The sequence below is a fragment of the Pogona vitticeps genome, chromosome 4 (assembly GCF_051106095.1).
Source record: "Pogona vitticeps strain Pit_001003342236 chromosome 4, PviZW2.1, whole genome shotgun sequence".
Lineage (NCBI taxonomy): Eukaryota > Metazoa > Chordata > Lepidosauria > Squamata > Agamidae > Pogona > Pogona vitticeps.
In genome coordinates, this window is record NC_135786.1 from 197,875,826 (window position 1) to 197,890,003 (window position 14,178).

At 40.3% G+C, this 14,178-nt stretch overlaps 1 protein-coding gene across 3 annotated transcripts in view; it reads right to left on the reverse strand.

Annotated features, from left to right (window-relative positions):
• CA8 (carbonic anhydrase 8) overlaps window positions 1-14,178 on the reverse strand; it is a 49,590-nt gene that overhangs the window by 27,991 nt on the left and 7,421 nt on the right. The window lies entirely within an intron of this gene.

The window sequence follows — 14,178 nt, forward strand, 5'->3', positions numbered from 1 at the left end:
GTAGTTGGAGCATTCTTTGGCGCTGCCCTTCTTTGGGATTGGGATGTAGACTGATCTTTTCCAGTCCTCTGGCCACTGTTGAGTTTTCCATTGATGATGATAAAAAAGCACACTGGTCCTTTGATACTGGGCTGTGGCACCAGGATGGGTGACATGACCTTTAGCCTGGTTTGTTCCTTTTCACACGCCACACATAGAATGATTAAAGTAGTAGGGAAAGCCCCCCCCCCCCAATTCTGCGTTGGCTGTCTCTAGCAAGCATGTCATTGCTAGCACCACTCTGGCAGCCACTAATGATCCTCTGCAAGCTAGCAAAAATTTAATGCAACTTGCTAGGCACGTTGGACACCTTACTACTCCCTATACCACACCATGGCTGGAGTGCAATGTGTTCCAGCAAAAATAGTGCACATCTTTATCAAATTTGGTGCATCCTGCTAGTTCGGTACACAGCCTGTGTAGATTCAATAATATTTTTTAATTCAAATAATGTATGATTTCCTTCCTTTCGAATCAAGGGGGTAATGTCGACGTATATAAATTTTTTTTGGGGGGGGGGGGTAAAAGGTAAAAAAGTTCCCTGACCCCTGCCTTAGGCCAATCATCTTTTTATGGATACCATGCCAGGTTTGTATGGCTGCCACAGCATGTATAGCTGCCAATAAGGGAAGCTCAACTACAGTATTATCAGCTTGCTGTAACTAGCAGGCAATATGAGAAGTCTGGATTGGTCAGGCTGGAATGCTAGTGTTCAGAGTAGGATTTGAAAAAATACTAACTCCCCAAATTCCCCACTGGGGGTTATAGTCAAAAAAGTAACATTTCCATGCTTTAGTTATTTATTTAAAATATTTTTACCCTGCCTTTCTCCTTAAGAAAGAAGCAAATATTGTCATTTAAAATAAGATTTTTAAAAACAATAAGTATACAAATATTTTGAAAGAATTAAACAAATATTATATTAAAATGGTACATCAATACGAAAAACACATTTAAAAGCAACAAGGCACAATGAACCATTTAGTTAGGAACCTAGCCTCTTGTGCCCTGCCAAGGGTATCTTCAGGAATTTTTCTAGGGGCATAGGGAACCTGCACAGCACATCTTCCCTCATCCTTGCTTACTTCCAGTTCAAGATCTCAGCTCCCCAAGGAACTGTTGCAGCCCAGACCCTGTTCCAGATCACCTCCCTCTTCCTCCTGCCCACAGCCAATTCTAGTGTGGCTCTTTGTCAAGCTTCACCAATCAACCAACCGACTGTAGTAACTCTGTGGTGGAGCATCCTCCCCAGTTGCAAGACATGATCATACACACACCCCACAATACACCCGAATCACTAGAAAGTGCTAAAGGTAACTGCTGTGGGATAATCAAAAACTCCTACCCTAAAGCTTTTCATTAGAGATTGACTTGGCTCATTAGCCTGCCTGAAAACTGACAATAATACAGTATTTCAATCTGGATCTACCCAGATGCTGTGATTCTTCATAAAGTCAGTCAATTCTTCTTTGAATTTTCTTCAGAGTAAGAAGAAATTATTTTAACTCAAATAATTGTCTAACTTTGATGGCTGGTATTCTATTCCTTCCTGTCTATTCCCTTTAAAACAAAAACAAACAAAAATAAAACTGGTTTAACACAAGCATATAAAAAGCTAGTAAATGAAGTTCATAACTAATGTGAGCATGAACATGCATCTTTGTAAATAACAGGCTCAATTCCAGGAATGCACTAGTACTTCAGTGTTATGTGACTCTAGATCATTCATCATTCAAAGTACAAACAACCAAAGATATTGAGAAAACAAGTGAAGGCTGTGTACAAGTTGCTTAATACTGTATAAGACTTTGATTTACAATGACTATGAAGTTACTGGGGACCAAAGCACAAAAGGCCAAACAGCTATTGTGCTACTATTGTGTTTTAACACAAGCATATAAAAAGCAAGTAAATGAAGTCCATGACTAATGTGAGCATGAACATGCATCTTTGTAAATGACAGGCTCAATTTCAGGAATGCACTAGTACTTCAGCTGTCCATCATTTCTTACCTTAGTAGTAGGACATGTGGACTGAACAGACCATATGAGCCTAGTTTGCACATGCAACATTCTCAGATCTGTGGCTGCATGTGTTTAGTGCTTAGAAATAAGACTTCCATTATTCTAATTAAAATTGTGTCCAGGTAAGTAAGTGTGCGTCTGTAACTTCAGCTGCAGTGCTCTTTCTCAGCATCAATGCACAATTTTTTAAATACTTAGTAATGTTCCAAAGGAAGGCCACAGAACAGCATGGGCACAAGAAAGGAGTTGAGTTGCTAACCATGCACTGAATATACCCAGTAGATGTCCTTGACAATTTGATTAATTAGCAAATTAATGGGGAAAATATTTCACTTTGATAAGAACACTTGTGATAAGAACACTTGCTCAGAAAACTGCAATCTTGCACAATTGTGAGTGAAAACATCTCGGTTGTGTATGACAAGTGAACATTTGTATGGTAAGGCAGCAGGAAGCATTGCCCATTAAGAACTGGGCCAAAGGGGATATACTCTTATGCTGTGGATGTACTTGAGGGAAATGAAAAAAGCAGCATCTTCTATTTTTCTGATCATCAGGACAAGATATTTTATATCTAAATATTATGGCTCCATAAAAGTTGTTTGTCTATCTAGGCTCTCTGAAGTACTACTCTTAAGCTTATCTATCTTGTGAGAGTGGAAGGTTTTTTTAAGTATAAAAAAATCAAAGCTAGAAAACTCTTCTACTTCCACCACCTCAGCTTCCTTTTAACTGGAAAGTTACTGCTTTTCTGCAGTGCTTGCTAAGATAGTGAGTTCACAGAACAAGAAGATTATATTTATCTTGAAGGTCAGATTTTCTAACTTTGTTACACATCCCAGCTAGGAAATGCTATGCCGTGTATTAGGTGCCTGAACCCAGACATCCAGGAATACAAACCTAGGAATGAAATGTAACCTTTGTGTCTCTTAATAAATGATGCCTCACTGGCCACACCTTCCAAAGGCCAGAGAGGTCAGTATGAACTCCGCCTATCTCATTTCCTCCTGTCAGTCTTGAAAAGAATCTCATTTGTGACAAGCCTCTATGTAGCAACACATCCATGGAAAATTTACAGCTCAATTCCCTTTATGACACTGAATAATAGCATTAAATGAGAAGGAAAATAAATTTGCACAAGTCTGACATGTAGTTAAGTGTGACAGCCTAGAGTGCACTCTGTTTAGGATTCAACCAACTATATTCCTCTCCATACACATTTCCCCACTACTCCTGTTTTCTACATACCCCAAAAATTAGTCAGCATCCTGTATTCACTGTGAATGAACAATCTTGTTAGCTATAACACTTTCATTATATATATAATCCATCTTTCTTCCAGTGTAGTCCTGGAGACATAAACAGTTGTGCAATTTCATCCTAATAATAATCCTATGAGGTCGGTCTAGCTGAGGAAAAAATGGCTGATCCAAGGTCACTTTGTGAATTTAATGCCTCCTACTTTTGCATGGCTATGCCTTTTCAGCAGCATGCAAATAAGTATTTAGAAGGTCCAGATTACTATTCACATGTAAAAGTTGGACCTGCAATAAATTGTTGCAGTGTGAAGAGTCCTTGTTTGTAATATCCAGCCCCCTTTGGTTCCCTCACCAAGAGGGTCGAAAATATCTGATCTGTTGGCAGTCCAGGCTTTTAGTCCAGTCCCCAGTCCTGCTAGGACTGGCTTCCTCCTTGCCTTGAGGGAACCTTCCAGTCTTACGCAACTTTAGGCCAAAAAACAACAAGCATTGGTAGCTTGCCACTAGACATGGGGATGAATAAAAAAAATGAATTGCAATATTCGTTTAAAATTCACTGATTCATTAAATATTTGTCCCTTCATATTCGTGAGTTCAAGAGACCCTGACAAATACGAAGGGACAAATATCTGTCTATTTTTATTCATTCTCCATACAAAGAGAGGGAATATTAGCCTTCCGTCTCTTCCTATGGCCTTCCCATTTTATTTATGGGCCCACCAATCAGCTGATCTGTGGGCTGATAGGCAGGCAGGCAGGCACACAGCTGCCGCCACCCACAGCCTATCCCCCACCCCTTTCCCCTCTCTACCTTAGCCACTGCCACCACCCGCCGCCACCACCTGGCACTGCCATCACCCATTGCCACCCGCTGCCACCACCATTCACCACCGCCCACTGTGGTGGCCTCCCCAGCCAAGCCTGCTATAAGGGACACTGGCTGCACTTTACAAAGATGGTGGCTGTGGCTTCTTTTAGAGCAAGGAAGCTGCAGCCGCCATCTTTGCAAAGGGCAGCCTGGATTCCCTTAGCCTGCAGTGGTGGATGGAGACTGCGGAGGCCACTATTGTACAGGCTGTTGTGGATGGTGGTGGCAATGGGAGAAGCTGCAGCAGTGGCAGCAGTGCAGACTGTGGCTGCCAAGGTAGGGAGGCAACAGGGCAAGGGGGCAGGCTGTAGGGGTGTGGGGGCTCAGGTAGTCTTTTTAGAACTATATATATATAGTTCTAAAAAGACTATATATACACACACAGCTAATCCAGGTAATTTCTGAGTAAATTCATATATATATATATATTTCTGAGATTTGTCTGCTTTTTACGGATGGGCCTAATAAGTGTCTCCTTGAGGGTACAGGGAAATAAATAAATGTTCCCTCAAGGAGACACTTATTAGGCCCATCCGTAAAAAGCAGACAATATTAACAACTATTGAACTGTTGCCAATGTTCCCTTCCTCAACAAGCTAGTGGAGAGAGTGGTGACCAATCAGCTTCAGGCTCTTCTAGAGGAGACTGATGCTCTTGACACATTCCAGTCTGGCTTCAAGCCATGCCATTGCATGGAGATGGCATTGGTCACCCTGCAAGATGACCTTTTGAGGGAGACTGACAGGGGCAAAATGTCCTTCTTGGTCCTCTTCAACCTATCAGCGATCTTTGATACTATTAACCATGGTATCCTTTTGCATGAGCCTGCCATTTTGCTGAATTTTCATTAAAAAACAAAGAGATCTGGCTAGACATTTTTAATGTACTGTACTTCCAAGGTAAAGATTACATTTACTTGCATGCAAACAGAATAGGAAAGGCAGGTAGTGCTGGGGTCAAGAGTGTCTGGTTAAGACTCAGGGGATCTGGGTTCAAAACCTCACTTGGCCATGGAAGCTCTGGTTTAATACATAGAAAGTACACCTGTTGGAGAGCTGAGTAATCCTACAAGTGAATTTTCAGTTTAGTAATTAGCAGAACATTTTTAAAAAAAGAACTAGATCGGGGCTGCAGTTTTGAATTTAAGGGTACATTTGAGTAAATGAAACACTTGGGCCTTTTCAACTTGCATGGTTGCTCTTCTCTTGCATCACAGTGCATTTTTCCCTCTGAAATATATAATGTCTAATATCCCCTTCTAGAAAACAATAAAAAAATGAGACATCATCTTATGAAAAGCCATGCAGCATTGCTTACTATATGCTTAGGCCACTGCTGGCTCAAAGATAATGTAAGAATAACGATACAATTACTCTTATATCTTTGAGCAAAAACCTGACACAAACTCTGACTTCTAAAATTACTTTATAAAAGGAGAGTCCACCAGTGAAAGCTGTCCCTTTGAATAAGTAATACAAAAAACTGTAAGCTGCAGTTGCTGCATTCACTTATACTCAATGCCTTGTTGCCTGGGGTGGGGGGTGGCAGTGAAAGGAGAGGAAGGAAGGAAGGGTAGATGACTCATTCTCACAAATCTTACAAATCCCTTTTTCATCCCTCTTCACAAACTCTTTTATTCATGTTTTCTCTAGAAATCCAAATGCTGCTAAAAGAGGAGAGGAGAAAAAGGGGAGGCAGGGAAGGTACCATAAATCACAGCTCTATTTCTCTCTGTATGATCTCAACAGTCTAGTTACAGTAAGCCTTTCTTTCTCTTTCCCTCTGCTCCCTTTCCCCTTAATCTCTACCTTAAATTGATCTATAAAAATAGGATTAAAAGATCCCACCTTTGGAATCTCATGGTCCCTAGATTTAATTATAGCATCACAGTTTTACTGATAATCATTTCTAAAAGATATTCAGGTTTCGAGGTTGGTAATCAAGCAACACTTATATCAGCATTCCAGGACTGGCTGGAAAATGGGTATCTAATTTAAGAGTAAATTTAAGCTGAATCGGTCCTTACATTGTCGAGTTCTTTATCATTATTATTGTTATTGTTTAGTTGTTGTAAACTGCTCGAAGTGGGCAGCATAGAAATCAAATAAATCAAACAAACAAACAAACAAACAAACAAACAAATAAATAAATAAATAAATAAATAAATAAATAAATAAATAAATAAATAAATAAATGCATACATACATACATACATACATACATACATACATACATACATACATACATACATACATACATACATACATTGGTTTTTAACCTAGCCACCAATCTCAAATTTTGTTCCTGGAGCTCAGCGAGAAAGGCACCAGATACTCCCACAACATCCAAGGAAAGAAAGCCTTTTTTCCGTTGTGAGGTGCAGGTAACATATACTCTTCTATGTTCATCACAGCTGGAGCACACAACACCCCTGTCGCTGAATTACTTGAAACCAAAGTCCATTTCAGCACCTGTGAATGTACAAAATAAAACTATACTCCAAAGACCTTATCAATGAATAACAATGTAATCATTGTGCTTTGATGCTTTTCCTTTGTTTTCAAAAGATGGTATCAATCATATTCACTGCTTACTCTTTCTTGTCATTCTATGTTGGAAGGTTAAGGATAAGACTTCAATTTTAGAAAACAAATAAACCTATCAACCTCCCCAATCTACTGTTTAGAAAGAAAGAAAAAACATGAATGTGTTTGACAAGGCCTGCGTGAGGAAGTGAGATATATGCACTGGTCCAGCTCTTATGCTGGACAAAGTTGAACACATTCCATATATGTTGTCTCTGGCGCCTTTTTGGTATCACCTGGCAGGACGAAGTTCTAAATAGAGTAGTCCTAGAACGAGCTGGAATTTTTAGCATGTATACATTACTGAAACAGCTTAGATATGTCATGAGAATGGCTGATGGTCGGATTCCCAAAGATCTCCTGTATGGAGAATTAGTGCAGGGAAAGCGCCCCAGAGGGAGACCACAGTTGTGATAGAAGGATATCTGCAAGTGGGATCTGAAGGCCTTAGGAATGGACCTCAACAGTTGGGAAACCCTGACATCTGAGTGTTCAGCCTGGAGGCAGGCGTTGCATCACGGCCTCTCCCAATTTGAAGAGACCCTTGTCCAGCAGGCCAAGGCAAAGAGGAAGTCACGAAAGCAGCAAAATGAGGGAGCTGGACGGGGGACAGATTGTATTTGTCTTCAGTGTGGAAGAGATTGTCACTCTCAAATTGGCCTTCTCAGCCACACTAGACGCTGCTTCAAGACCTCTATTCAGAACACGTTACCATAGTCTCTCAAGACTGAATGATGCCTGTTACAGCTCTCATGCAACGTTAACCATTGTTATGATGGCCAAATTGGGCAAGACAAAATGACATTACTAGTTCTCATATGAATGTCTGGGGAAAAAATCTGCATACGTCAGGGAGAGGATCAACATGCTGCAGGAATTACCATGCTGAATGAGGACTTGGGAGTTCAAGATTGTAGCCCCCACTCAGCCACAAAATTTGTTGGATGTCTCAGGGCCATTTCTTTCAGCCTGACCTACTTCACAGGATTTTTGTAAGGAAAAGGTGAAGAGCTGGAGAGCCATGTACATGATCTTGAACTTACTGGAGGAAAAATGGGATATCAGTGTAATGAATAAACCAACAAACAAACAAGCAATGGCCTGGGCAGTGAAGGGGGACTCTGTGTCTTTATCCCTGCCACAGTCCTGATTGAAACTGGCATCCCTAGTCCTGTTAATTAGGGCCTGTCTAGATAAGGGGAATTTGGAGCCATCTGGTTCACAATTAAAAGCTTCTTATCTTCGGTGAGATCCATTTTATCTCTCACTTGAGAGATTTTTCTGTTCACACTGGAGATGTTTATGCTCCTGGGAGAAGGGTCCACACAAGTCTGCGGACCACTGGTTTACTCACATGCAAGAGTACCTGGCTTACTCACAACGAAGTAGCGAGCAGCAATATTTGCATGAGGAGTAAAGGTTGGGGGACATGAAAGGGAGGTTAACACCCCCTTTTTTCCTGCTTTTCTCCTCAGCCAGGACTCTTCTGGGGCTGTGCTGTCTTTTGAAGGTAAGCCAAAGATGTTGACATAGTTCCCTTCCCCATTTTTTCCCAGGGCTGTTGTTTAGTAGGCTGCAATGACTTTCCTTTTTCTTACTGTTAAATAAAGTAAGTGGCATATCGAAAGAGCAATGTATTAATCTAGCATGGTATCAGAATAGCACTGTGTCAGTTAGGGAAATATTTTAAAAGATGAAAATAGAGGAGGGGGTTTCCTCTATCCTCCTTTTAAATGTTACAACCCAACTAATATACCACAGGGTTGTCACCTCAGATAATAGTACCCACAGCTCTATTTGGGTGCAAAACAACCATCTGCATGGACTACACAATGGGATAATTGGGAGCACACTGAAATGTACCAAGAAAACAGAGGCCCTAGCACTGTGCCAGAAAGGACTGGGGCAGTTGTTAAAGGGGCAGGATGGAAAGATCCAAGTAGAAACATATGTGGACAACACAATTTGGCTTGACCCAAGCTGTACCAACAGTGATCCAAATACTGATCTATATACAGTACATGTCTGGATAGGCCCTTAACCCTGGTGCTTTCCTTCTGGAGAAAACAAGAGGCGCATATTGACCCATTTAGCAGCTGGCCAATCTTCACCAAACCTAATCTTCACCAAACTGGGAGGGATTGTACATAGAGGAGAGTCAGGGAAAGCTTCTCTATGATTCCTGTGTCTCTGGGTGCCTGGGGGAAACTTTCCAGGGGCATCCTCTTTGTGGGTGTATAACCTGGATATCCAAAACCCAATCCTCACCAAATATGGAGTATTTGTAGAGGAGAGTCCAAGGAAGTGCTTCTGTAAAGTTGGTGTCTGTAGATGCCTTGGGGACATTTTATAGCCCAAATGAATTACCAAATCAAAAATCATAAAAAATTATTGGTTTGTATTTGTTAAAGGTATCAATTCATAGAAATATGAATTAAAAATTAGCAATTTTTGATGAATTTTGCAATTTGTTTTTAAATTCATCCCCATTTCTGTTCATGACTATTTAAAACAACCCACAGCATTAATATATTTACACACAGGTTGAGGACCAAGTACTGGAGCTTTGAGGCCTCAAACAATATGCAGCTATGTTTTGTGGGGATTTTGTAATGTTTAGTTTTTAAATGGGTTTATTGCAAATCTCCATGTTCTTTTTCATAACGCACCTTTGTTGGTGGCATGGAATCCAAGTTTTGGAGCATGAGACAGACCAAAACTAGCACTTAGAGTGTTGTAGGACTAAAGACAATGGGGTAGGGTCATAATTAAAACAGGTGCAAGAGAACTTGATTGAAATCCTAGTAAGATCTAGCTTGTTGTTGTTGTTGTTTAGTCATTAAGTCATGTCTGACTCTTTGTGACCCCATGGTCCAGAACACATCAGGCCCTCCTGTCTTCCACTGCCTCCCAGAGTTTGGTCAAATTCATGTTGGTAGCTTTGATAACACTGTCCAACCATCTCATCCTTTGTTGTCCCCTTTTTCTCTTGCCTTCACACTTTCCCAACATCAGGGTCTTTTCCAGGGAGTCTTCTCTTCTCATTAGATGGCCAAAGTACTGTATAGGATAAGAGATATTCTGTTAAATCTGTCACTGCCTCTATATCTCCCTGTTCTATTTGCCAGGAAGTGATGGGACTAGTGGCCATGATCTTAGTTTTTCTGATGTTGAGTTTCAGACCATTTTTTGCACTCTCCTCTTTCATTGTCATTAAGAGGTTCTTTAATTCCTCCTCACTTTCTGCCATCAGAGTGGTATCATCTGCATATCTGAGGTTGTTGATATTTCTTCCAGCAGTCTTAATTCTGGATGGGATTCCTCCAGTCTAGCTTTTCGCATGATGTATTCTGCATATAAGTTAAATAAGCAGGGGGACAATATACAGCCTTGTCGTACTCCTTTCCCAATTTTGAACCAATCAGTTGTTCCATATCCAGTTCTAACTCTTGTTTTCTATCCCACATATAGGTTTCTCAGGAGATAGATAAGGTGGTAAGGCAGTCCAATTTCTTTAAGAACTTGCCAAAATTTGCTGTGGTCCACACAGTCAAAGGCCTTTGCGTAGTCAATGAAGCAGAAGTAGATGTTTTTCTGGAACTCTCTGGCTTTCTCCATAATCCAACGCATGTTAGCAATTTGGTCCCTAGTTCCTCTGCTCCTTCTGGGAGTTCTCGGTCCACATATTGCTGAAGCCTACCTTGTAGGATTTTGAGCATAACCTTGCTAGCGTGTGAAATGAGTGCAATTGTACGGTAGTTGGAGCATTCTTTGGCACTGCCCTTCTTTGGGATTGGGATGTAAACTGATCTTTTCCAATCCTCTGGCCACTGCTGAGTTTGCCAAACTTGCTGGCATATTGAGTGTAGCACCTTAACAGCATCATCTTTTAAGATTTTAAGTAGTTCAACTGGAATGCCATCACCTCCACTGGCCTTGTTGTTAGCCATGATTTCTAAGGCCCACTTGACTTCACTCTCCAGGATGTCTGGCTCAAGCTCAGCAACCACACTATCTGGGTTGTCCAGGACATCCAGATCTTTCTGGTATAATTCCTTTGTGTATTCTTGCCACCTCTTCTTGATGTCTTCTGCTTCTGTGAGGTTCCTACCATTTTTGCCCTTTATCATGTCCATCTTTGCACAAAATGTTCCTTTAATATCTCCAGTTTTCTTGAACAGATCTCTGGTTTTTTTGCTTTCTATTATTTTCCTATATTTCTTTGCACTGTTCATTTAAGAAGGCCCTCTTGTCTCTTCTTGCTATTCTTTGGAAGTCTGCATTCAATTTTCTGTAACTTTTCCTATCTCCCTTGCATTTTGTTTCCCCTCTCTTCTCTGTTATTTGTAAGGCCTCATTGGACAGCCACTTTGCTTTCTTGCATTTCCTTTACTTTGGGATGGAAATTGCTGCCTCCTGTACAATGTTACAAGCGTCCATCCATAGTTCTTCAGGCACTCTCTCCACCAAATCTAGTTCCTTAAATCTGCTCTTCACTTCCATTGTGTATTCATTAATAACAAGCCATCACTGAACATGTGATCTTCTTCCCCATTTCAATACCATGGCCTCCAACAAAAAAAAGAGGCAAGATATCTTATTGTTCAGTCTAGATCATCCATTTTCAACTTTTTTTTTTTTTTGCTATGACCATAAATACAATATGAAAGAAATATAGGCCAAATCAGGATTGTTTATCATATAACTAACCTTATCAATTGATGTGTGAAGAATTATTTCTTCACACATTGTGTCTAGCCTGTGTCTCCCTTCAAATGTGCCATGGTCTCTGTTGAGAATGGCTGATCTAGATAATGCTGTTAGGTAAATCTTACTAGAGAAAAGGGAAAATAGATTAACAATTTACTAGTTAAATATAACCAGTTATATCTGAGCACTGCTTCTCAAGCACATGTGAACCTATTCACTAAAAAATAAACCCCAACAGATCAGGAAGCACATGCAACTTTCAGCATGAATTAGGGCCAGCTCCCAATATAACAGTAGCTCCGGCTAGGTAGTCAGATGCAAAAGCAGAGATTATTCAATGTGTCTTAAATACTGTGCAAAAGACAGGATTTCAGCCAATACTGTGGGTGGAGAAGGACTATGTAACTGGACATTTCTTGGCTTCAAGCATCCCCTCCCACAGCTGTTTTTACATCCACATGAAATTTGGATTTTGCTAAGTGTACATGCTCATAAAATGTGATGTTGACTCTATATCAATTCTGGATACCTATGTAGAAACTGGGACTTATTCCCAGAGACCAGCCAAAGGATCTGGCTGTGAAGGGGCTGTGCTTTCCACACTTATGGTCAACTACATTCAGGCATATTCTCTTAAAATCATAGTGGATGTATTATGCAGAAATGACAGTTTCCTAGAGCAAAGATTTTCCACAAAGAAGAGAAGAAAGCCATCCTTATGTGCTGTTCTTTCTGCTATAATGCACACATACGTTCAATTACTTCCTCACAACTGCCCACTGCCTCAAAAAGGCAAACAAAAACATATCTGAACTTGATTCATTAAAACAGTCTTCCTGATCAGCCATCTTCCAAATATTTTGGACTAATTTAAAAAAAAAGTTTATCAGATGTACAAGCTTATCTATTGTAATACCATTTTATTCTGCATTTTAATGTATATGTTCATGTTTTTAATATCCAGTGGCTATAACAAACTTTTGCCTTACCTACATACCTTGAACTAATATGTCACATTGCCAATCAATTAATGGCCATTGTGGTTAGAGGATGATGAGAGTTGTAAACCATGTGGCAGCCAGACTTCTCAGTGGGGTGAGAAAACATCAACATATCTCTCCCACTCTGGCCGCCTTGCACTGGCTGCCCGTTCACCTCCGCATTGATTTCAAAGTTTTAATGATTACATATAAAGCCCTAAATGGTTTAGGGCCTCGATACTTCCTCCTCCCACCTAGATCTACTCGTATCACTCCTTCTAGCCAGGAGGGGCAGCTGAGGAGCCTAATGACGAGGGAAAAAAACAAGAAACTGGGCCTTCTCGGCAGTGGCCCCCTATCTTTAAAATCATCTCCCCTCCGAGATCCCTTTGGCCCCTTCGCTGGGTATTTTTAAAAGCCAACTTAAAACCTGGTTATTTAGGCAAGCCTTCCCTCCGGACACTACTTAATTTATCTTTTTATCTTCCATCTTGAATGACTGTTTAACGTTGTGAAATGGTTGTAAAATTGTTGCCACATTACAATTGTTTTTATTCTACTTGTTGTGAGCCGCCCAGAGACAAAGGCAATGTGTAGCCTTTATAATTAAAATTGTAAACCGCCCGGAGAGTGCTTGTAGCGCTATGGGGCGGTATATAAATCCAATAAATAAATAAAAATAAATAAATAAATTGTCTAGGTGGGCGGCGTATAAGTCTAATAAATAAATAAATCACACCTGGAAGGCACCAAATTGGGGCATGCTTCCTTGTGTTGTCAGATTATTGCACAACAATCGCACAGAGATAAATCCTGCTTAACTGCCTTCATTCCAGTATAGCAGTTTTCCCTCAAACCTATACCTGTGTACGTTTAAATCATACACAGATTTATGCCTATTTCAGAACAAATCCACCATTTCTTCTTTGATTACAAGGAGAACCATGCGAGGCAGAAATTCCTGTGGTTCTAAAGGAATGCAATGGGCCTTTCTCTGTTTAATTGTCTGCCTCAAGGTTCTGTACAGACTTTCAGTTTTCTGATAGTTTCTGTTCAGCATTGGAGCAGAGTGGAACTCGTTTGGCACTGTCCTGAAAACAAGCCTTTTATCACAGCAGCTCCATGCTTAATGACAAATCCCACAAAGAATTAAAATGAAAAGGAAATTTGTTTTCAAGTTTCTAAAGGGATTAAGATAAATAGCACGAAAATATTTAAAGCCAAACAAATATGCCCTGAAAGAGCTTTTATCGTACAAAAGATTAACAGCATAGCGTGCGGAAATATCTGGATATTAGCAATCTGGATCATGGATGGATGGAGTTGTAATACCACCTGTCTGTCAAATTTAGGACTGTGTCCTTCACCCTCTTTTCAAAAGTTGCATTTCACTAAAACCCAAAAGCCATCTGTTTATCTTGGTTATTCATTACCTTATTTATAAAGAGCAAAAAATCCCCTGATGATTTTGACTTGATCTACCCTTACATATCAGAGCAAGTGAAGTATTCCAGTGCCAGTTTGTTCCGGAGATTGGTCAAGGTGACACAGGGAATGCGATAGCCGCAGATCTTGTTAGAATATTACTAATGCCAAAGTTAATCGTGCTGTGGGTTAATTTTATGATCAATTACTTATGTAGTGGAATTTTCACCAGAGGCACAGTAAATATAAAAGTCTATTTGAATTCCCAGGGCAAACTATGGCTTTGAA